The sequence below is a fragment of the Heliconius melpomene genome, chromosome 17 (genome assembly GCF_056956725.1).
Source record: "Heliconius melpomene rosina isolate 202511_hmr_F chromosome 17, ASM5695672v1, whole genome shotgun sequence".
Taxonomy (NCBI): domain Eukaryota; kingdom Metazoa; phylum Arthropoda; class Insecta; order Lepidoptera; family Nymphalidae; genus Heliconius; species Heliconius melpomene.
In genome coordinates, this window is record NC_140405.1 from 15302970 (window position 1) to 15328254 (window position 25285).

Consider the following 25285-nt stretch of genomic DNA (forward strand, 5'->3'; position numbering starts at 1 on the left):
TGTTGCTGGTGTAGCCGGAGAAGAAATGGACTTGAATCTAGGGGTCCCGACCGGATCAGTTTATGGACCGGTGGGGTACCTGATGCACGTAAATAGCGTATCTAATGTTGTAGACAAGTGTCGGGTGTATATGTATGCGGATGATATGTGTTTGACCTATTCCTCAAAAGATATATCGGTTGTAAAAAACTACATACAAATGGATTTTGAAAACGTCACTAAATGGGCACATGATAACGGTATAATTATAAACTTTGAAAAAACTAAATGCATGTATATACACTCGCCGTATAACAAAAAATCAAAAACAATTACCAAAGATGAGCTAGAAATAGTAGGGCATACTTATGACTGTCTTCATAGTAATAAAAAGAAATGTAACTGTAACAAACTAGAATTCGTTAATACAATCAAGTACTTAGGCTTAAAAATTGATAAACATTTTAATTGGAAATCTCAGGTAATAGATATTTGCAATAGGCTAAGATGTGTACTGGGGAAGTTTTACCACTTAAGTAAAGTATTAAATAAGGAAACGCTACGCATTGTATACTATGCCCTCGCGGACTCCATACTTAGTTATGGTCTCAGCGTGTATGGGCGGACATTCAAAACATACTTAAGGGATATAAAGCAACTTCAAATACGTTTGATCAAGTTTTTGGTTGGTAAAAAGATAAAAGAAAAATGTCGTGGAGAGTATGAAAAACTATTTTCAATTTGTGGAATTTTACCAGTAGACATTAAAGTAAACTATTTAATAAGCATAGAAAATTTTTATACTAATACATATAAGGAGACGATTGAGAATAAATATAATACTAGGAGGGTCGGGAAAAAAGAATTTTTTGAGCCAACTGCGGAAAATTATTTTGGAAATAGAACAACAAGGTGCATGGTACCCAAAATCTTTAATAATATAAATAGCCTTACATTGAATAAAAACGTTGCTAAACCAATTTTAAAGATAAAACTGAAAGATTTCTATCTTACGCCCGAAATTAATAATGTATCTCCGATCTCCAGTTAACGTCAATCTTGGAATGTTCGACATATCTATCCAATCTCTAACCTGCATGCCAATAACCATTCCGGATAATGTCAACTTATCATCAAAAGTGGATTGCAGGGCCCTCCCTGCGGTAACGATAGTTTCGTTTTACGTATCTTTTTTTAATTAACAAAATCCTAATATATATGCTAAATTAAATTTAAAATTAATTATTATTACTTATAAAAGTCCTATAAAAACTATTTTTAATAAAATAATAAATCTTTAAGTCCCAAAATATTAAAAAAGAATAAAAATTAATAATATTAAAACACTTTTTAAAACTTAATGCAATATGCTTAGGTGCGTACAATGGAACTTGAACATGTCATTTTGACAGCATATGTTTTTATAATATAATAATTAATTGTTAGTTTTAAGATACTTTATTCCTAACCCATTTTCATGTATAAATTATTAAACATAACTTGAAACGCCATAAAATTACAACTAAACTGAACTAAAGATAATTATTTTAATTTAATTAATGGAGTCCGGCATAGTAAGGTAAGTATCGTATGTATTCATAATTTTGTTTATTAAGTTTAAATATACATGCGAAAAATTATATAAAGGCGTTAGCCTCTATAGAATTTTTGAATTAATTATAATATTAATATCGTTTTGCTTGGCTATTTCAATTTCATATTGTTTATTGCTACATTGGATAACAAAGAATAAAATTTGAGATTAAATGCAAGATTATTATTTTAACTTATATTGATGAATGCTTTATTGAACAATGAACTAATAAATACTTTATTTTTTTCAGTAAAAACAAAACAGTGATTGCAAGATATTCACTAAATATTTTGTAGCTTATAAGAAATGTATGGAGAATAAAGTTGATAAAATTAGTAAACATGGAGCAAGCTAGAATTAAGAAATAAAAAATATTTATATAAAGAGACAAATAAAAAAATAGGTTACATTTTTTTAATAATAAAAAAATTACAATACACATTGTTTTCCTTATTCACCCCCAAAAACAAGTAAAACTATGATTAACTAACAGTCTTCTCACTTAAGTAATTAATAAATATAAAATATTTGAATAATTATTCATCTTATAAAACAATTATTTATGTCCTTTCTGTGATATCTTATATTGCAGCGCTGTCCTCATTATCTATCATGTCATGAAGGTATTTCCATTCCTGGTACTTCCTCCAAATTAAGATCTCTGCAAATGGAGTGCCATAATATGAAATTATCTTGCAAATGTTCTAAAAATATAAAATTTCTATATTTAGTATATAATTCATGAATATTAATAAGTTTAATACTATTTACACATCATACTAATAAATTATAATAAGATTTTTTTTTATATGGTCCGTCCCCTTTTTTCCAAACCATAGGTAATATTAGGTTAACATAATACCTTTCTAATATGTTCCTGGTTTAATATATGCTTGCTTGCAGCTTTGCTTTAGTACTTGGATTAAGGACTTGTGTTAATAAATATGGTCTATTTGGTACTTTAATTCCATTGATTACCATAATGTCTTGCATCACATTTTGCTGCCTATAATAAAATATAAAATATTATTTTACAAATATATGAGATAGTAATTTGGAAAATCAGCAATTGAAATTAATAAGCCCAGAGCTCAAATTAAGAAATGATATGGTAATTTGTAACTGAGTTAAACTGAGACTTATACAAAAAAAAGTTTCCATAATTTGCCTGCTTTTGTAAAGAAAACTTTATATAACTTAATAATACTCACATGGCGATTAAAAACATAAGTGTTCGAGTGCAATCAATTGCAGCAATAACTCCAGGAAAGGCACCAACTTGATAGAAGTTTTTAGCACTCTCTTGATATATTTTTATATGCTCACTGCATATATTTGTAATTGCTGACACTGACTACATAACACTATCATTACTATCACTCGAAGAAATGTCACTCCACATATTTATTTACTTTAAAAATCAAATATAATATAAATGCAATTTTGCAATCCGGGGATATGATAAAGTAAACCCCAAAATATGTCAGATCGCAATTAGCTGTCATTTTTGCTATCCAACGTAATGTCAAAATGGACAGATCGTTTATTGGCACGCACAAGCTGTAATTTTCATACAAAGTTCCCTCTTCATCTCCAGTTAGTCCTCCCAACGATAGATTGAAGTTAAAGATTGAAAATGAAGTACTTCGATAGGTTATTGGCAAGCTAAACTCAAAAAATAGATTGATATTTTAATCTATGGTAGCAATTTATGGATTAGGATCGATTATTAACATTGGGCGTTAAAGAATCAGACAAGGGCATAGAGTATTAATTTATTTTTTGTTTTTTTTTTGTTTGTATTACATATGGAATATATAGTTTAGGAATAGACGTAATATAGAATAGATAGAATATAGAATAGGTAGTCTGTACTATAATAAGAATAGATATAATATAGAATAGATAGTACAAGGATAGATATAACATAGAATAGATATACGCCCGAAATTAATAATGTATCTCCGATCTCCAGTTAACGTCCATCTTGGAATGTTCGACATATCTATCCAATCTCTAACCTGCATGCCAATAACCATTCCGGATAATGTCAACTTATCATCAAAAGTGGATTGCAGGGCCCTCCCTGCGGTAACGATAGTTTCGTTTTACGTATCTTTTTTTAATTAACAAAATCCTAATATATATGCTAAATTAAATTTAAAATTAATTATTATTACTTATAAAAGTCCTATAAAAACTATTTTTAATAAAATAATAAATCTTTAAGTCCCAAAATATTAAAAAAGAATAAAAATTAATAATATTAAAACACTTTTTAAAACTTAATGCAATATGCTTAGGTGCGTACAATGGAACTTGAACATGTCATTTTGACAGCATATGTTTTTATAATATAATAATTAATTGTTAGTTTTAAGATACTTTATTCCTAACCCATTTTCATGTATAAATTATTAAACATAACTTGAAACGCCATAAAATTACAACTAAACTGAACTAAAGATAATTATTTTAATTTCATTAATGGAGTCCGGCATAGTAAGGTAAGTATCGTATGTATTCATAATTTTGTTTATTAAGTTTAAATATACATGCAAAAAATTATATAAAGGCGTTAGCCTCTAAAGAATTTTTGAATTCATTATAATATTAATATCGCTTTGCTTGGCTATTTCAATTTCATATTGTTTATTGCTACATTGGATAACAAAGAATAAAATTTGAGATTAAGTGCAAGATTATTATTTTAACTTATATTGATGAATGCTTTATTGAACAATGAACTAATAAATATTTTATTTTTTTCAGTAAAAACAAAACAGTGATTGCAAGAAATTCACTAAATATTTTGTAGCTTATAAGAAATGTATGGAGAATAAAGCTGATAAAATTACTAAACATGGAGCAAGCTAGAATTAAGAAATAAAAAATATTTATATAAAGAGACAAATAAAAAAATAGGTTACATTTTTTAATAATAAAAAAATTACAATACAATGTGTGTTTTCCTTATTCACCCCCAAGAACAAGTAAAACTATGATTAACTAACAATCTTCTCGCTTAAGTAATTAATAAATATAAAATATTTGAATAATTATTCATCTTATAAAACAATTATTTACGTCCTTTCTGTGATATCTTATATTGCAGCGCTGTCCTCATTATCTATCATGTCATGAAGGTATTTCCATTCCTGGTACTTCCTCCAAATTAAGATCTCTGCAAATGGAGTGCCGTAATATGAAATTATCTTGCAAATGTTCTAAAAATATAAAATTTCTATATTAGGTATATAATTCATGAATATTAATAAGTTTAATACTATTTACACATCATACTAATAAATTATAATAAGATTTTTTTTATATGGTCCGTCCCCTTTTTTCCATACCATAGGTAATATTAGGTTAACATAATGCCTTTCTATTATGTTCCTGGTTTAATATATGCTTGCTTGCAGCTTTGCTTTAGTACTTGGATTAAGAACTTGTGTTAATAAATATGGTCTATTTGGTACTTTACTTCCATTGATTACCATAATGTCTTGCATCACATTTTGCTGCCTATAATAAAATATAAAATATTATTTTACAAATATATGAGATAGTAATTTGGAAAATCAGCAACTGAAATTAATAAGCCCAGAGCTCAAATTAAGAAATGAAATGGTAATTAGTAACTAAGATTAAGTATACAAAAAAAAGTTTCCATAATTTGCCTGCTTTTGTAAAGAAAACTTTATATAACTTAATAATACTCACATGGCGATTAAACACATAAGTGTTCGAGTGCAATCAATTGCAGCAATAACTCCAGGAAAGGCACCAACTTGATAGAAGTTTTTAGCACTCTCTTGATATATTTTTATATGCTCACTGCATATATTTGTAATTGCTGACACTGACTACATAACACTATCATTACTATCACTCGAAGAAATGTCACTCCACATATTTATTTACTTTAAAAATCAAATATAATATAAATGCAATTTTGCAATCCGGGGATATGATAAAGTAAACCCCAAAATATGTCGGATCGCAATTAGCTGTCATTTTTGCTATCCAACGTAATGTCAAAATGGACAGATCGTTTATTGGCACGCACAAGCTGTAACTTTCATACAAAGTTCCCTCTTCATCTCCAGTTAGTCCTCCCAACGATAGATTGAAGTTAAAGATTGAAAATGAAGTACTTCGATAGGTTATTGGCAAGCTAAACTCAAAAAATAGATTGATATTTTAATCTATGGTAGCAATTTATGGATTAGGATCGATTATTAACATTGGGCGATAGTATAGGAATAGATATAATATATAAGATGTGTTAAGTTTATTAATGTTATTTATCTTTTATCTATTTTTTTGTTGTTTTTTTTTTTTTGTGTTATGTATGTATGGTTAAATTATAAGGGTTGGTATAGTAGTTTAAATTAATGTAGTAAAGTAAAGAGCGCTTCTTGCCTATAAACTCACGAGTTTGGCAAGAGATTTTGTATATATTAAGATTGTAAAATAAATAAATAAATAAATAAAAAAAAAAAAAAAAAACTGAAATAATCGGTTTTCGCCACTTACCGCCCGCACCTTCCCGCGGTTTGTATAACACCTTGAAGGCCCCTCGGAGCCCGAACGATCAACACCAGTTTCAACTGAATCCGAGCGGGGAAAACTGAAAAAATCGGTTTTCGCCACTTACCGCCCGCACCTTCCCGCGCATTCCCGCGGGTTGTATACCACCTTGAAGGCCCCTCGGAGCCCGAACGATCGACATCAAATTCAACTGAATCCGAGCGGGGAAAACTGAAAAAATCGGTTTTCGCCACTTACCGCCCGCAACTTCCCGCGCATTCCCGCGGTTTGTATAACACCTTGAAGGCCCCTCGGAGCCCGAACGATCGACACCAGTTTCAACTGAATCCGAGCGAGGAAAACTGAAAAAATCGGTTTTCGCCACTTACCGCCCGCACCTTCCCGCGCATTCCCGCGGGTTGTATACCACCTTGAAGGCCCCTCGGAGCCCGAACGATCGACATCAAATTCAACTGAATCCGAGCGGGGAAAACTGAAAAAATCGGTTTTCGCCACTTACCGCCCGCACCTTCCCGCGCATTCCCGCGGGTTGTATACCAACTTGAAGGCGCCTCGGAGCCCGAACGATCGACACCAGTTTCAACTGAGTCCGAGCGGGGAAAACTGAAAAAATCGGTTTTCGCCACTTACCGCCTGCACCTTCCCGCGCATTTCCGCGGGTTGTATACGACCTTGAAGGCCCCTCGGAGCCCGAACGATCGACACCAGTTTCAACTGAGTCCGAGCGGGGAAAACTGAAAAAATCGGTTTTCGCCACTTACCGCCCGCACCTTCCCGCGCATTCCCGCGGGTTGTATACCACCTTGAAGGCCCTCGGAGCCCGAACGATCGACACCAGTTTCAACTGAATCCAAGAGGGGAAAACTGAAAAAATCGGTTTTCGCCACTTACCGCCCGCACCTTCCCGCGCATTCCCGCGGTTTGTATAACACCTTGAAGGCACCTCGGAGCCCGAACGATCGACACCAGTTTCAACTGAAACCGAGCGGGGAAAACTGAAAATATCGGTTTTCGCCACTTACCGCCCGCACCTTCCCGCGCATTCCCGCGGGTTGTATACCACCTTGAAGGCCCCTCGGAGCCCGAACGATCGAAATCAAATTCAACTGAATCCGAGCGGGGAAAACTGAAAAAATCGGTTTTCGCCACTTACCGCCCGCACCTTCCCGCGCATTCCCGCGGTTTGTATAACACCTTGAAGGCCCCTCGGAGCCCGAACGATCGACACCAGTTTCAACTGAAACCGAGCGGGGAAAACTGAAAAAATCGGTTTTCGCCACTTACCGCCCGCACCTTCCCGCGCATTCCCGCGGGTTGTATACCACCTTGAAGGCCCCTCGGAGCCCGAACGATCGAAATCAAATTCAACTGAATCCGAGCGGGGAAAACTGAAAAAATCGGTTTTCGCCACTTACCGCCCGCACCTTCCCGCGCATTCCCGCGGTTTGTATAACACCTTGAAGGCCCCTCGGAGCCCGAACGATCGACACCAGTTTCAACTGAGTCCGAGCGGGGAAAACTGAAAAAATCGGTTTTCGCCACTTACCGCCCGCACCTTCCCGCGCATTCCCGCGGGTTGTATACCAACTTGAAGGCGCCTCGGAGCCCGAACGATCGACACCAGTTTCAACTGAGTCCGAGCGGGGAAAACTGAAAAAATCGGTTTTCGCCACTTACCGCCCGCACCTTCCCGCGCATTCCGGCGGGTTGTATACCACCTTGAAGGCCCCTCGGAGCCCGAACGATCGACACCAGTTTCAACTGAATCCAAGCGGGGAAAACTGAAAAAATCGGTTTTCGCCACTTACCGCCCGCATCTTCCCGCGCATTCCCGCGGGTTGTATACCACCTTGAAGGCCCCTCGGAGCCCGAACGATCGACACCAGTTTCAACTGAGTCCGAGCGGGGAAAACTGAAAAAATCGGTTTTCGCCACTTACCGCCCGCACCTTCCCGCGCATTTCCGCGGATTGTATACCACCTTGAAGGCCCCTCGGAGCCCGAACGATCGACACCAGTTTCAACTGAGTCCGAGCGGGGAAAACTGAAAAAATCGGTTTTCGCCACTTACCGCCCGCACCTTCCCGCGCATTCCCGCGGGTTGTATACCACCTTGAAGGCCCCTCGGAGCCCGAACGATCGACACCAGTTTCAACTGAATCCAAGCGGGGAAAACTGAAAAAATCGGTTTTCGCCACTTACCGCCCGCACCTTCCCGCGCATTCCCGCGGTTTGTATAACACCTTGAAGGCACCTCCGAGCCCGAACGATCGACACCAGTTTCAACTGAAACCGAGCGGGGAAAACTGAAAAAATCGGTTTTCGCCACTTACCGCCCGCACCTTCCCGCGCATTCCCGCGGGTTGTATACCACCTTAAAGGCCCCTAGGAGCCCGAACGATCGACATCAAATTCAACTGAATCCGAGCGGGGAAAACTGAAAAAATCGGTTTTCGCCACTTACCGCCCGCACCTTCCCGCGCATTCCCGCGGGTTGTATACCACCTTGAAGGCCCCTCGGAGCCCGAACGATCGACATCAAATTCAACTGAATCCGAGCAGGAAAAACTGAAAAAATCGGTTTTCGCCACTTACCGCCCGCACCTTCCCGCGCATTCCCGCGAGTTGTATACCACCTTGAAACCAAAAAAAAAAAAAAAAAACGGTTTTCAGGGTTAGGTTAGGTTAGGTTAGGTTTTTTTTTTTTTTTTTTTTTATTTATACTCGTCCCTCTGACGTAATCAGAGACTTTGTTTATCTTTTGACATTTTATTTCGGCTGATTTTAATTTTGGAGAATTGGCACAAGGCCTATGATGAAATTGACTGTAGGATTGTTGACTTGAAATTGACTTTAGAGTATCTTGAATAGATAACCGAATGCGTTTTTGAAAAAAAAAAAAAGAAATTTACTGTCGACGCTGAACTTACTTCTTTAACTTATTTGTTTCTTTTTATAACCTTGCCGCCCACACTCTTACAGAATCCCACGAATGCCTCATGGGTCTCCCGGTCCCTTATCAATTCCTTTAAGCTTTCGGCTGCTATCTTTTGCCCGGTTTGGATTTCAAGTTGGGCCCTCTCACCACTGTAGACCGGACACTCGCACAGAATGTGAGTCACGCTCTCTGCGGTGCCCGGCTCACAGATGCACGATGGGCTCTCCTTGCACTTAAACCTATGTAAGTACTGGGAGAACCCACCGTGGCCGGTCAATATTTGGGTCAATACTGTGTCGATCTTAAGCCTCCTGGTGGTCTTGTAAGCGCATGCTACATCCGGGAGGAACAGTTTTGTTCCGGACGCCGTTTGGCCAGACTGGTATCTCCGATTCCATTCGCCAATCGACTTCTGACGAAGAAGTCGTTTGGCGAATGAGATCGGACACGCGTCGTAGTCTGGCCTTTTCTTCGATTTGGTCGCTAGCTTGGCCAGCTCGTCTGCGCGCTCGTTCCCCTCCAGCCCTGCGTGTGCCTTCACCCAAAACAAGCATACGTTCTTATTTTGGGTGCGACAACGCCTCAGGTTGTCCCTGATTTGCACTACCAGTGGGTGGAGGGACTTTTGGCCTATCACCGACTCGAGTGACGCTCTCGAGTCGGTGTATAGACCAAAGGAGCTGGCCGGATTTTCCAACATTAGGGCTGTGGCCCTGCACAGCGCCAGTAGCTCAGCCTGGTAGACCGAGCAGTGCGAAGCAAGTTTCAGTTTGAAGGCCCTGGTTTCCGCGTCGCCATTCCAAACGGATATGGCCGCCCCAACTCGCTCTTCAAACTTACTCCCATCTGTAAACATTCGCACTGCTTGGCAGTTGTGCCTATCAACCTGCTCTCGGTCCTCCAGGCTGGAGAATTTGAGGGCTGTTCCCTCTGCCGGGTGCCGCAATCCGAAGGGCCCAACTCTCCGCTCGATCTGCCTGTCCCCAAGGACGGCTTCGGATTTCCCCCTCTTGATCTCATAGAGGGCCGCCGCCTCCTGCACCCTGAGATCAAGTGGCAGCAATCCAGCCAGCACCAGGGAGGCATTCAGGGAGACTGTTCGGTGGGCCCTGACGATTTTCTGGGCAAAACCCCTCTGCAATGCGTCCAGACGCTTCCGAACTCCCAACTTTTGTGACTCTTTTGCCCATGCACTCGCCGCGTACAATACCACCGGTTCGACGACTGCCGTGTATATTAGTTTAGTGACTTCAGGCTGAAGACCCCAGCTGGCTTTCGCCGCTCTGGACAGCTGTTTAAAAATGTTGGTCACTTTTACACTTAATTTACTTACGTGCGAATTAAAGGTGAGCTTGTCGTCAATTGTTAGCCCGAGTATTTTAATTTCTTTGTGAAATTCGACCCCGATCCCGCCCATGATCAGGCGTGGGGTATCATATTTCAGCTTACGCGTCACCATCATCGCCTGAGTTTTGTGTGGCGCAAACTTCAATTTATTCGTTGTACCCCACTCCTGAACATAGGCGAGAGCGGCGTTGGCCCGCAGGGACAACTCCAGACCGGTGTCTCCCTCAAACACCAGAACGACGTCGTCCGCGAATGCCTGGCAATAAATCTGTTGACGCACGAGTCCATGAAGCAGGGGATCAAGAAGAAGGTTCCACAAGGTTGGGCCACCTATCGATCCCTGCACACAGCCTTTTGTGGAATTTTTAGAGTATTCCGCGCCGGCGTATCTCACGGCAACCCTTCGGTCCTGGAGATAGCTGTCGATCACTCTTCTTAGGTTAATAGGGCAACTTTCCTCAGCCAGTCTAGTTTTTATAGCTGGCCACCATGCGCTATCGAAGGCTCCCTCTATGTCCAGGGAGACTATTAGGACTAGTTTCTTCAAAAGAAGTTTGTCGTTAATATGTCCCATCAAGTCGTAGAGGGAGTCTTCGGTACTTTTTTGGGGCATGAAACCGTACTGGCGGGTACAGAGGCTTGGGAGGATATGCCACCTAATGCGTGTGATCAACAGCTTCTCCAGGATTTTACCCATAACTGGCAGGAGCCCAATAGGGCGATAGGATTTGGGTTCCGTGTAGTCCGATTTCCCGGGTTTTCGGAGGGCCACGACTGTCGCTATCTTCCAGATTTTTGGGAAGTGCCCAAGTTCCAGACATTTATTTGCAATTCCCAAATATATGTCGGGGCAAGTGGCTATTGCGTGCTGGCAGATATCCGCTCCTAGTCCGTCTGAGCCGGGAGCTTTTTTCGGGTTGAAGCCGTTCACCGCCGCGAGCATCTCGTATGTGGTAAATGGTGGATCCAAACGCTCACATTTTTCCCCATCATTTATGCCTTCCGCCCTTTTCCTAATGCGGCAATGCTCGGCTCCATCCTGGACAGGATCGTCGTCCGGGTAGAAGACTTCTGCCAACAGAGCGGCTGAGTCTTCAGGGCCGCAGGTTTTTCCGTTTCTCTTCAGTAAGGTGTCTTGTTCCCTCTTTGCTGTTCTTCCGATTACCCTGTATATTCCCTCCCAGATCCCTTCCCTATCCTGCTTCTCACAAAAGCTCTTCCAGCTTGCTAACTGGGCACTTTTCTCTTTTTCTTGATACTCTTCTTTTGCTTTCAGGTACTCACCCACGACTTTGGATCTTCGCACTGGAGCGGCGCAGCGGATTCGACGTTTCAGCGTTGCAACTTCGTGTTTTAGTGCGGCAAGCTCTTCGTTCCACCAAGGTAAGTTAAACTTTTCTTTATTTTTCTTTTTTGGTATTGATTCTTCGCAAACTGTATTTATAATTTTAATAAAAAAATTACCCCAACCCAAGCGGCGAAGCAGCGCGAGGGGTTCATGGCTGATGGGGAGATCAGTCGCTACTGCTGGTCCCGCCAGGGTACCGGCCGACACCCTGGCGTAATAGGCTTATCCGAGTACAGGGGGCACTGCTCGGATGGACCGTTTTTCCCCCACACTCGTGGGAACAACATGGAATTTCTTAAACAAAAAAACCAAAACGATGAGGTGGATTGTGTTGAGCCCGAGAAGGGCGGCGATGTCATGTTGCCTGAGAAGGGCGGAGTAGTTGTGCTTAAGGCGGAGGAAGTTGTCGGTGTTGTTGCGGCGTCTCGGAGAGTGTCTGTTTCGAGTGTCGCTGCGGAGGGGTCAGTTGGAGATGGCCAGAACGTAGGAGTGTGGAAGGAGCCAAGAGTGGTTCTGACCAGATTGGACGCTGGTGACGGAATGTCGACTGTCGGTAGTGTCAGGTCGAGACGAGGGTCCGGATCGTCATATGGACGGTTGTGGGGAGCGTCGGAGTCAAAGGACTCAGATACTGAAAGTTTTGTGTCGATGGTGTCGGAGAGGTCAAGGACACGGGCACAATTCTTAAAGGACAGGCGGAAGAGGCCTCGGAAGCCGATCGATCAGTCGGGGTCTTCTGGTGAAGGGGAGCCAGATAGACCGGCGCCAAAAATGGTTGCCATGAGGAGGCGGAAAGGTCTCAGTGAGGCAGAAAGGAAGGAGTTGCTGCTGAGGTCAGAGCAGGAGGGGACGGACGGCGCTGCGGCCGCCCTGGCCAGGGCTAGCTCCAGGCTCTCGGACATGACTCTGCCGTCCGAAAAAGAGCAAGACGAGGCCATACTTGCGTCTGACTTGAAGAACCAGGTGGTAGACAGCCTTGCGGTGATAAGAAAGGTTGCCACCAAATCGGGCAACCTAAAAGGGACCTTCACCAAGGCTCTAAAGCAGGCGGCAAGGGCCATAGGAATGGCGGTAGATGAACTGGCCCAGCGTACGGCGACGGAAGAAGTAGCTCAGTTGCGCGCTCACAACAATAAGCTGCGCAATGAAATGGCCGAGTTGCGAAACGAGGTCAGTCTTTTACGGGCTGACCTCCAAACACAAAGGAGACAAGTGGTAGAGCCTGGCATTAGTCAGCCTGGGTGTTCTGACGCTGAGTTGCGCCGCGCCATTATGATAGAAGTCGGAACGATGGTAAGCGCCCGGATAGAAGGCCTACAGAACCGGCTTCTGCCGGAGAGAAGCATGCGTCCCCCGCTGGCGGCGTCGAAGAGTTCGCAAAAGGAGACCGCCTCAACATCGGCGGGTATAGAGGCGACAGGGAACACTACTCTGGTAGCTCCCGCTAATCCTGCCTCGACAAGGGGCCAGAAGCCAGGAAAGCCTGGCAAGGGAAAGGGCAAGGGCAAAAAGACCCTGACAGCTCCGGTGACAAACGCCTCGCAGCCACGTCCAATTCCACCTGCGCCAGCTGACCTGTCAGAAGGGTGGAATGTGGTTGCCAGGAAGGGAGGCAAAAAGAAGCCTGCTGCTATTGCTGCTCAGCGGCAATCCAAGAAGGGAACGGGGGCAAAAGCGCCAAAGACGCCAAAAATCCCGAAACTTAGACCGCCGCGGTCCGCTGTAGTGGCGCTAAAGCTTCAACCCAGCGCGGCTGACAGCAACTTGACCTACAGTCAGGTGCTCACCCAGCTGAAGGCCAAGGTTGACCTCGGAGAGCTGGACATCTCGGATATGAGATTCCGAGTAGCCTCAACTGGCGCGAGGCTACTGGAAATCCCGGGGCTCAACTCGGGTGACAAGGCGGATGCTCTTGCGCAAAAGTTGCGGGCAGTGCTGGACGAGAGTGAAGTCCAAGTCTCCAGGCCCACTAAATGCGCGGAGCTACGGGTTAGTGGGCTGGACGACTCGGTTACGTCGGAGGAGGTTGCCGCAGCTGTCAGCAGAGTCGGTGGTTGCGATGTCGGCGCCATCAAGGTCGGGGAGGTTCGGCGTGACCGTGGCAGTCTTGGCACTGCCTGGGTCCGCTGTCCGGTAGTGGCTGCCAAGAAGGTGAGCGGAGGTCGCCTTCTGGTGGGTTTCGTGTCAGCGAAAGTGACGCTGCTGCAGCAGCGGGTGGTGCGTTGTTTCCGCTGCCACGAAACGGGGCATGTAGCGGCAAAATGTGTGGGTGTGGACAGGAGCTCACAATGTTTTAGGTGTGGGCGTCCCGGGCACAAGCAAGCCACGTGCTCGGATGCTCCACACTGCCCGGCGTGCGAGGATGCGCAGAGACCTGCAGACCACCTGGCCGGCAGCGCAGCATGCGCAAAGATCTGTGCGCAATCGAAGCGCAGCAAAGGCGGAAGAGGGAAGGCGACGTCGAGCCAAGCCCAACCTGAAGCCCAATCTAGGGCCGCGGTGGAGCAGCCTATGCTCGTTTAACAATGGCCGAACGAGTTCTGCAGGCGAACATCAACCACTGTGCCAGAGCCCAAGACTTATTGGTCCAAAGCTTGGCGCAGTGGTCGATACATGTGGCGGTTGTTTCGGAGCCCTACAGCGTTCCCGACAGAGACAACTGGGTAGCCGACAACACCGGGGTGGTGGCTGTGATCACCCAGGTCGCCGCGGGCTCCCCGCCTTTCTCACGAGTAGAGAGGGGTGCGGGATGCGTCGCCGCACTTGTCGGCAACCTCGTTGTCGTAGGGGTCTACTTTTCCCCCAATCGAACTCTTGCGGAGTTTGAAGAGTTCCTCATACGATTGGGGGAAATGGTAGAGCGATTTCGTCCGGCGGAGGTGTTGGTGGCCGGCGATCTCAACGCGAAGTCCAGCGTGTGGGGCTCCGCAACGACGGATGTGCGTGGTGTGACGCTGTCCGAGTGGGTGATTGCCACCGGTTTGTCGGTGCTCAACCGGGGACGACAAACACGTGTGTGCGAAGGCTGGGCGGATCCGTCGTGGACGTTTCGTTCGCGAGCCCGGCCCTAGCGCGTCGTGTTCGGGGTTGGCGAGTGCTGGATGATGTGGAGACTCTCTCGGATCACCTTTACATCTCTTACGAGATCTCCACACATTCGGCGGTGCAACCAACCCCCAGTCCAAACTCGCGAGAGTGCGGACCGCGGTGGCAATTGGGTCGCCTCGACAGGCAATTGTTGGAGGAGGCCGCGATAGTGGAATCCTGGCTGCCCCAGAGCTTGGCGTCTGCAGAAGACGCCGCATCCTGGGCGCAGGGGGCGCTGACGCGTATTTGTGACGCGTCAATGCCCCGTTCCGGGCGCCGCCCTCAACGGCGGCAGGTGTACTGGTGGTCGTGGGAGATCGCGCAACTGCGTACCATCTGCGTTGCGGCGAGACGCCAGTACAGCCACTATCGCAGGCGGGTACAGAAGGTACAGGAGGAGGAAGACCGACTGTACCAATTGTATGTCGAGGCGAGAACGCGGTTGCAGGAGGAGATCGGTCGTGTGAAAGGCGAGTCACACGACCAGATGCTTGCGGGAATAGACCAAGACCCGTTTGGCACGCCTTACCGTATGGTACTTGGCAAGCTACGGGCTTGGGCTCCGCCACTGACGCAGACACTCCGACCGGGCATTCTCCGAGGGGTTCTGTCGTCACTGTTCCCGCAGCGGGCCAACTTTTCACCACCTTCAATGGCCCGCCCTGCACCGCAAGAGGAGGAGGACAGCGTCGCACCACAGGTGGAGGAGGAGGAGCTGGAGGAAGCAGTTCGCCGATCTCGCGGCAAGAGCACCGCACCCGGCCTTGATGGCGTTCCTGGGAGGGCGTTAACTCTGGCCCTTAACATCCTTGGGCCCAGAGTGAGAGGACTATTCTCTGCCTGTCTGGCTCAAGCCATAATTCCACAGCGGTGGAAGACAGGCAGGCTAGTCCTCCTTAAGAAGGAGGGTCGCCCGGCGGACTCGGCCTCGGCCTACAGGCCAATTGTGCTCTTGAGCGAGATCGCCAAACTCTTCGAGCGGGTTGTGACGAGGAGGTTGCAGCGTCACTTGGAGCGGACAGGTCCGGACCTCTCGGACCTCCAGTATGGCTTCCGCAGGGGGCGCTCGACGGTGGATGCCATACTGAGGGTGAAGTCCCATGCGCAGGATGCGGTGGCCCTGGGCGATGGAGTTTTGGCGGTGTCTTTAGACATCGCCAACGCCTTCAACTCCCTGCCCTGGCCCTGCATTGAGGAGGCACTTATCTATCACCGAGTGCCTCCATACCTGCGCCGCGTCATCGGGGCTTACCTGTCCGGGAGGTCTGTGACCTTTCCGGCTCCTGGAGGAGGGTGGGAAGAGTACGAAGTGTCGTGCGGTGTTCCACAGGGCTCGGTTCTCGGGCCACTCCTGTGGAACATCGGGTACGACTGGGTGTTGAGAGGCGACACCCTACGAGGAGTTGGAGTCCTCTGCTACGCCGATGACACGCTGGTCTTGGCGCAGCAGAGGACTTATCGCGAGGCTGCGGTGCTCGCGACGGCCGGAGTGGCCGACGTCGTCGGCCGAATTAGAAGGTTGGGCTTGGAGGTTGCCCTGAACAAGTCCGAGGCGTTATACTTCCATGCTCCTCGAAAGGGCCCACCGGCAGATGCCCACATCGTCGTCGGTGGCGTCCGAATCGACGTCAAGAGGAGTATGAAGTACCTCGGACTTGTTCTAGACGGTCGGTGGAGTTTCCGGGGCCACTTTACATCTTTGGCCCCGAAACTGTTGAAGACAGCGGCGGCATTGGCGCGCCTTTTGCCCAACGTCGATGGGCCGAGCGCCTCTAGCCGTCGGCTGTACACCGGAGTGGTCAGATCGATGGCGCTCTACGGTGCTCCCGTATGGGCGGACGCCCTGGATCGGCACAACATCACCCTGCTGCGACGTGCGCAGAGGGTGATGGCCATCCGGGCGATACGGGGGTACCGGACCATCTCCGGTGAAGTGGCGTGCGTGCTGGCTGGAGTCATGCCGTGGGATCTGGATGCTCTGTCTCTGGCGTCGGTCTATTGCCGGCGTCGAGGCCTAGTGTCCGGGGAACCGGCAAGCCAGGCACGCACGGAGGAGGCGCGGGAAACCGCGGTAAGAATGTGGGAATCCCGGCTGGCGACACCATCTGCCGGCCGGTTGACGATCGAGGCGGTTCGTCCAGTTTTCCGCCAGTGGTTAGCGCGGCGTCACGGCGTCCTAACCTTCCGCACCACACAGGTGCTCACGGGGCATGGTTGCTTCGGGGGTTACCTGTGTCGGATCGCCGGAAGGGAGCCCGACGCTCGCTGCCACCACTGCGACGACTGCCTCGATGAGACGGCCCAGCACACGTTGGAGGTGTGCTCAGCCTGGGCGTCTCAACGTCGCGCTTTGCGCGACGTCATAGGGGACGACCTTTCCCTGCCGGCCGTGGTCAAGGCTATGGCCGGCAGCGAGACGTCGTGGGACGCGGTCTCATCCTTCTGCGAGGCAGTGGTGCTCGAGAAGGAGTCGGCGGAACGGGCGAGGGAGGCTTTTGCCGAAGTCGCCATCCGCCGTAGGAGACCGGGTCGCCGGAGGGCGGCACACGACCGCCGCCTTCCGCCCTAATGTGCCAGAGGGCGGTCAGCTTGGGGAAGCTGGCCGCCTACCAACCTGGCCCGAGTAGGCGCGCGCAGGTTGCTCCCGCGCGCTACTCAGAGCAGGCCGTCGAGGGTGCCCACACACCCTTGACTCCGCGACGTGCCTAGCAGGCTCCCGCCGCCGCGTTTCGTGGACGATTATAGTCCCCGCGTCTCGCGGCCAGTGGCGGTCGAGGAGGAGCACCGTGAGGTTTTAGTGGGTATTGGGATTGGCCTTCAGCCGGTCCACGAGTCCCACATAACCCGCTCGAGTCCCCACTCGGGCCGGTATCCGTAAAAGGATTTCCTCACGTTAAAAAAAAAAAAAAAAAAAAAAAAAAAAAAAAAAAAAAAAAAGGTTCCCAAGGGAGTTCCCAAGGGAGTTGCTGGTCTCCTACTGGGCGCGTCCCCAGGTGGCGGATAGGGGAAACCACTCGCACTTGCGGGCGAGTGGACCGGGAATTTATTCCCGGCGCGGACCAAAACCAGCTAGGCATGGGCGTGTCTTTAGTCCATTGTTATGGACACGGCCTAGGGGAGCACACCCCGACAGAAAAGCCCAACTGTGGAACAGTATAAACATGTCGGTACTGCAGAATTCTAATTCTCTACCCCAGGAGGGTTCCGGTCTCTACGAGGCCGGGGAATCCCTCCGTGCTACGGCACGCAAGCCCCTCGAATCTGGGGGGGGCCAGTCATACCGATGTGTTGTTGGGGAGGGGCCCGAGATGGGCGGAGTGAGTGTGGAGGAGGAGAAGGACGGAGTTGTGCCTGGGTTGGGCGGAGTTGGTGTGGACGATGAGAAGGGAGGAGTGGTCGTGTTGTCCGAGGAGGTCGCTGAGGGTGCGGGAGTGCCCGATAGGGGCGGTGTTCTGGGTGTGGAACCTGAGGAGAGGATTGTGGGAAGATTGAGGCCCAGGAGGGGCGACAGTCCGGCACCTGTGCCGATAGGAGGTGCGCTAAAGAAGGCGCAAGTCGTTGTAGAACGACTGGACCTGGACGAGATTGCGTCAATTATTAGTGGAAGGTCCAGGTCGTCGATTTCGTCGCGGGGTCGGTTCTGGGCGGGCTCGGAGTCGGACGCGGACAGTGTCATGTCCGTCGGCTCGACCAGTGCCAACGCGGTGGAGGGGAGTAGGTCCTTATTCCGGAAGGACAGAAAGAGGCGCCGTAACAAAGAGGGCAACTCTGTGTCATCAAACGAGGATGAAGAGAAGGAAAAGCAAGCCAAAAGAAGCCAGGGCCCAACATCTATTCCTGGCAAGAACATCGAGCTGGCTGTTGCTAATAAGTCGCTCAGTGAGGCCAATCGCGAGGATAGTCGGCTGAGGGCGGAGGAGGAGGTTGCAACTATCACCGCAACAATCCAGAGCCGCGCGAGTTCCAGGCTCTCGGACGTGTCGATTGGATATCGCCTCGACGAGCCTCTTGTCTCGGACTTGCATTGTCAGGTGTCAGACAGCCTGGCAGTTATAAACCGGGTTGCCAGCAAGTCGGGAAACCTGAAGGGTACCTTTACGAAGGCCCTGAAGGAGGCTGCCGGTGCGATATCCAAGGCCGTAAACACCCTGGCCAACAGGACCGCATCCGAGGAAGTACATCTCCTCAGAGCCACGAACACGCGGCTGCAGGCGGAATTGGCGGACTTGAGGGGAGAGTTTGCCCGACTAAGAGCGGACGTGGAGCGCTCAAGGCCGGTGGAGACGCCTAAGGCAACGGCGAAGGCTCTATCAGTCGATGACATAGTGCGCACTGTAATGGTGGAAGTGGGCACTATGGTCAGCACGAGGCTGGAGGCCTTCAAGGAGAGACTTCCTCCGGAAGAGAGATTGCGGCCACCATTAGCGGCCGACAGGAGGAAAGAGGCGGGTCAGACACAGGCGAGAGCTGAGCCAGTCGTGACCACGCTGATGGCGCCGGCAAACCCTGCGCCCAAGGGCCCGAAGGGCAAGAAGAAGAAGGGTGCGGCGAAGGCAGCTTCTAAGACTGCCACTACAGTTGAGCCTCGCCCACTTCCCCCAGCTCCAACAGACATGACGGAGGGGTGGAACATCGTGGCGAGAAAGGGAGCCAAGAAGAAGGCCGCTCCTAAGGCGAAGTCGGCGGCGCAAGCCGTAAAGCCAAAGTCGCAAAAGGTGAAGTTGCGGCGACCTAGGTCGCAGGTCGTTGTGCTCAAGGTGCAGCCAGCTGTCGCTGACAAGCTCAGCTACACCGACGTCCTAACCCAGGTCAAAGAGAATATCAAACTCGAGGACCTGGGTATAAGCGACGTGAGGTTCCGGGTAGCATCCACTGGTGCTAGAATGTTGGAGTTGCCCGGGGCTAATAGTGGCGAAAAGGCGGACGCATTAGCAGAGAAGCTGCGCGGGGTTCTTCGCCCGGAAGAAGTGCAGGTGTCGAGGCCAGTAAAGTGTGCGGAGTTGAGGGTAAGTGGCCTCGACGACTCTGCAACTTCAGAAGAGGTCATGGCTGCAATAAGCCGAGTCGGTGGCTGTGCTACGGCTGACGTCAAAGTCGGCGAAATCCGACAAGACCAGGCCGGTCTTGGCACAGCATGGGTTCGCTGCCCAGTCGGCGCTGCGCAAAAGGTTAGCCAAGGAAGGCTACTCGTTGGCTTCGTCTCTGCGAGAGTCAAGTTGCTGCAGCCTCGCATCCAGCGATGCTACCGCTGCCATGAAGTTGGCCACATGGCGGCAAATTGTAGGAGCGATGTCGACCGGAGCAATCAGTGCTTCCGGTGTGGCCAACCCGGGCACCAACAGCGTGGGTGCTCGGCTGACGCTCATTGCCCGGTTTGCGAGGCGGCACACAAGCCGGCAAACCACAAGGCGGGCAGTGCCAGCTGCGCTAGATCCAGCGCCAATAAAAAGGGGGGAATGATGAGAAGACGTACGAGGCCGGAAGCGCCGGCTAGTACGAGTCACCTAGCCAGGGAAGGGGAGGTGCAACACATGGAGGACCAATAATGGCCCTCCGTGTGTTGCAGGCGAACATAAACCACTGTGCCCGGGCCCAGGACTTATTGGTCCAAAGCCTGGCGCAGTGGTCTATCCAGGTGGCGGTTGTTTCGGAGCCCTACAGCGTTCCCGACAGAGATAACTGGGTAGCCGACAACACCGGGGTGGTGACTATTATCACCCAGGTCGCGGCGGGCTCTCCGCCCTTCTCACGAGTAGAGAGGGGTGCGGGATGCGTTGCTGCACTTGTCGGCGACCTAGTTGTCGTTGGGGTCTACTTTTCCCCCAATCGAACTCTTGCGGAGTTTGAAGAGTTCCTTATACGATTGGGGGAAATGGTAGAGCGATTTCGTCCGGCGGATGTGTTGGTGGCCGGCGATCTCAACGCGAAGTCCAGCGTGTGGGGCTCCGCAACGACGGATGTGCGTGGTGTGACGCTGTCGGAGTGGGTTGTTGCCACCGGTTTGTCTGTGCTCAACCGAGGGACCAAGAACACGTGTGTGCGAAGGCTGGGCGGATCCGTCGTGGACGTTTCGTTCGCGAGCCCGGCCTTAGCGCGTCGTGTTCGGGGCTGGCGAGTGCTGGATGATGTGGAGACTCTCTCGGATCACCTCTACATCTTATACGAGATCTCCACTCATTCAGCGGTGCAACCAGCCCCCTGTCCAAACTCGCGAGAGTACGGACCGCGGTGGCAACTGGGTCGTCTCGACAGGCAGTTGTTGGAGGAGGCCGCGATAGTGGAGTCCTGGCTGCCCCAGAGCTTGGCGTCTGCAGAAGACGCCGCATCCTGGGCGCAGGGGGCGCTGACGCGTATCTGTGACGCGTCAATGCCCCGTTCCGGGCGCCGCCCTCAGCGGCGGCAAGTGTACTGGTGGTCGTGGGAGATCGCGCAACTGCGTAACACCTGCGTTGCGGCGAGACGCCAGTACAGCCACTATCGCAGACGGGTACAGAAGGTGCAGGAGGAGGAAGACCGACTGTACCGCGTCTATGTCGAGGCGAGAACGCTGCTGCAGGAGGAGATCGGTCGTGTGAAAGGCGAGTCGCACGACCGGTTGATCGCGGGGATAGACCAAGACCCGTACGGCACACCTTACCGAATGGTGCTCGGTAGGTTACGGGCTTGGGCACCACCACTGACGCAGACACTCCGACCGGATATACTCCGAGGGGTTCTGTCGTCGCTATTCCCGCAGCGGGCCAGTTTTGCACCACCCAGTATGGCCCGCCCTGCAGCGCGTGAGGAGGACGAGGAGGACGACGAGGACAGCGTCACACCACCGGTGGAGGAGGAGGAGCTCGAAGAAGCTGTACGCCGATCTCGGCTCAAGAGCACCGCCCCGGGCTTGGATGGCATTCCCGGCCGGGCGCTAACTCTGGCCCTGAACACCTTAGGGCCCAGAGTGCGAGGACTATTCACTGCCTGTCTGGCTCAAGCCATAATTCCACAGCGGTGGAAGACAGGCAGGTTAGTCCTCATCAAGAAGGAGGGTCGCCCGGCGGATTCAGCCTCCGCCTACAGGCCCATCGTGCTCTTGAGCGAGATCGCCAAGCTCTTCGAGCGTGTTGTAGCCAGGAGGCTACAACACCATTTGGAGGGGACAGGTCCGGACCTCTCGGACCACCAGTATGGCTTCCGTAGGGGGCGATCGACGGTGGATGCCATACTGGAGGTAAAGTCCTATGCGCAGGATGCGGTGGACCGAGGCGATGGAGTCTTGGCGGTGTCTTTAGACATCGCCAACGCCTTCAACTCCCTGCCATGGCCCTGCATTAAGGAGGCACTTTTATACCATCGCGTGCCTCCATACCTGCGCCGCGTCATCGGGGCTTACCTGTCCGGGAGGTCTGTGACCTTTCCGGCTCCTGGAGGAGGATGGGAGGAGTTTGTGGTGTCGGCCGGTGTTCCACAAGGATCGGTGCTGGGTCCGATCCTCTGGAACATCGGGTACGACTGGGTGCTGCGGGGCGGCACCCTGAGGGGGATAAAGGTCCTCTGTTACGCCGACGACACGCTGGTCTTGGCGCAGCAGAGGACCTATCGGGAGGCAGCGGTCCTCGCGACGGCTGGAGTGGCGGAGGTGGTCGGCCGCATAAAGCGGCTGGGCTTAGAGGTCTCCCTCAACAAGTCCGAGGCAATCTACTTCCATGCTCCTCGAAAGGGCCCACCGGCAGATGCCCACATCATCGTCGGTGGCGTCAAGATTGACGTTGCCCGGAGCATGAAGTACCTCGGACTTGTTCTGGATGGTCGGTGGAGTTTTCGGGGCCACTTTACATCTTTGGCCCCGAAACTGTTGAAGACAGCGGCGGCACTGGCGCGCCTTTTGCCCAATGTGGATGGGCCGAGCGCCTCTAGCCGTCGGCTGTACACCGGAGTGGTCAGATCGATGGCGCTCTACGGTGCTCCCGTATGGGCGGACGCTCTGGATCGGCACAACATCACCCTGCTGCGACGTGCGCAGAGGGTGATGGCCATCCGGGCGATACGGGGGTACCGGACCATCTCCGGTGAAGTGGCGTGCGTGCTGGCTGGAGTCATGCCGTGGGATCTGGATGCTCTGTCTCTGGCGTCGGTCTATTGCCGGCGTCGAGGCCTAGTGTCCGGGGAACCGGCAAGCCAAGCACGCACTGAGGAGGCGCGGGAAGCCGCAGTTAAAATGTGGGAAACTCGGCTGGCAACACCATCTGCCGGCCTGAGGACGATCGAGGCTGTTCGTCCAGTGTTCCGCCAGTGGTTAGCGCGACGTCACGGCGTCCTAACCTTCCGCATGACACAGGTGCTCACGGGGCATGGCTGCTTCGGGGGTTACCTGTGTCGGATCGCCGGAAGGGAGCCCGACGCTCGCTGCCACCACTGCGACGACTGCCTCGATGAGACGGCCCAGCACACGTTGGAGGTGTGCTCTGCCTGGGCGTCTCAACGTCCCGCGATTCGTGGACGATTCTAGTCCCCGCGTCTCGCGGCCAGTGGCGGTCGAGGAGGAGCACCGTGAGGTTTTAGTGGGTATTGGGATCGGCCTTCAGCCGGTCCACGAGTCCCACATAACCCGCTCGAGTCCCCACTCGGGCCGGTATCCGTAAAAGGATTTCCTCACGTTAAAAAAAAAAAAAAAAAAAAAATAAAAAAAAAAAAAAAAAAAAAAAAAAAAAAAAAAAAAAAAAAAAAAAAAAAAAAAAAGGTTCCCAAGGGAGTTGCTGGTCTCCTACTGGGCGCGTCCCCCGGTGGCGGATAGGGGAAACCACTCGCACTTGCGGGCGAGTGGACCGGGAATTTATTCCCGGCGCGGACCAAAACCAGCTAGGCATGGGCGTGTCTTTAGTCCATTGTTATGGACACGGCCTAGGGGAGCACACCCCGACAGAAAAGCCCCGCTGTGGAACAGCAAAAACAAACATGTCGGTACAGCAGAATTTTGTTTTACCTCAGGAGGGTTCCGGTCTCTACGAGGCCGGGGAATCCCTCCGTGCTACGGCACGCAAGCCCCACGAATCTGGGGGGGGCCAGACTGACCGATATGTTGCTGGGGAGGGGCCCGAGATGGGCGGAGTGAGTGTGGAGAAGGACGGAGGAATAGTTGTGCCCGGGATGGGCGGAGTTGGTATGGACGCTGAGAAGGGAGGAGTAGTTGTGAGCGTCGAGGGTGCGGGAGTGCACGAGAGGAGTGGTGCTCTGGTTGTTGAGCCAGAGGAGAGATCTGTGGGAGGGACGAGGCCTAGGAGGTCTGATAGTCCGGCAATTTTGCCAATGGGAGGTGTGCTGAAGACGGCGCATGTGGTAGTGGAACGATTGGACCCGGAGGAGGTTGCTTCGATTATAAGTGGAAGGTCCAGATCGTCGATTTCGTCGCGGGGTCGTTTCTGGGCGGCCTCTGAGTCGGACGCGGATAGCGTTATGTCAGTCGGTTCGACGAGTATGAATATGGATGTTGGTGGAAAGACTGAGTTCCGAAAGGATAGAAAGAGGCGCCGAAATAGAGAGGGCCTCTCGGAGTCCTCGGATGCGGATGAGGAGACGGTGAAGCCTAAGGCTAAAATAGCTTCGGCTAAAAGGAAACAGGGCCCACCATCCGCTCCTAAAGACAAGATTGACTTGGCTGTTGCCAGAAAGTCGCCCATTGATGTCAAGCGCGAAGAGCGTCGGCTGAGGGCGGAGGAGGAGGTAGCGGATATCACTGCTGCAATACAGAGCCGCGCCAGTTCCAGGCTCTCGGATGTGTCGATTGGATATCGCCCCGACGAGCCTCTAGTCTCTGACTTGCACTGCCAAGTATCAGATAGCCTGGCAGTCATAAACCGGGTTGCCAGCAGGTCGGGGAACCTGAAGGGTACCTTTACGAAGGCCCTGAAGGAGGCTGCTGGAGCGATATCCAAGGCCGTAAACACCTTGGCCAGCAGGACCGCGTCGGAGGAAGTCCATCTCCTCAGAGCCTCGAACACGCGGCTGCAGGCAGAATTGGCGGACTTGAGAACAGAGTTTGCCCGCCTAAGAGCGGACGTGGAGCGCTCCGGACCGGTAGAGCAGCCAAAGGCAGCGGCGAAGGCTCTATCTGTCGATGACATAGTGCGCACTGTGATGGTGGAAGTGGGCACTATGGTCAGCACGAGGCTGGAGGCCTTTAAGGAGCGTCTCCCTCCGGAAGGGAGGTTGCGGCCACCACTAGCGGCCGACAGAAGAAAGGAGGCTAGTCAACAGCATGTAAATGCGGAAGCTGTCGTTACCACATTGATGGCGCCAGCTAATCCTGGGCCCTCGATAAAGGCCCGAAAGGGTAACAAAAAGAAGGGTGCGACAAAGGCAGCTTCGACGCCTGCCACAACAGTTGAGCCTCGCCCTCTTCCCCCTGTTCCAACAGATATGACAGAGGGGTGGAACGTAGTGGCGAGGAAAGGAGC

The 25285-nt window shown here is 50.3% G+C and overlaps 3 long non-coding RNA genes across 3 annotated transcripts; 1 reads left to right on the plus strand and 2 right to left on the minus strand.

The window, feature by feature from the left end:
- Positions 1–1947: 1947 nt before the first annotated feature.
- Positions 1948–3320, minus strand: LOC146530582 (uncharacterized). Its single transcript, XR_014878914.1, has 3 exons — positions 2785–3320; positions 2436–2579; positions 1948–2277 (listed from the first exon to the last, which is right to left on the minus strand). It is a non-coding gene; the product is annotated as an uncharacterized LOC146530582 (long non-coding RNA).
- Positions 3321–3501: 181 nt separating this feature from the next.
- LOC146530583 (uncharacterized) lies at positions 3502–4534 on the plus strand. Its single transcript, XR_014878912.1, has 2 exons — positions 3502–4080; positions 4346–4534. It is a non-coding gene; the product is annotated as an uncharacterized LOC146530583 (long non-coding RNA).
- LOC146530584 (uncharacterized) lies at positions 3905–5838 on the minus strand. Its single transcript, XR_014878913.1, has 2 exons — positions 5300–5838; positions 3905–5101 (listed from the first exon to the last, which is right to left on the minus strand). It is a non-coding gene; the product is annotated as an uncharacterized LOC146530584 (long non-coding RNA).
- Between the last annotated feature and the right edge of the window lie 19447 nt (positions 5839–25285).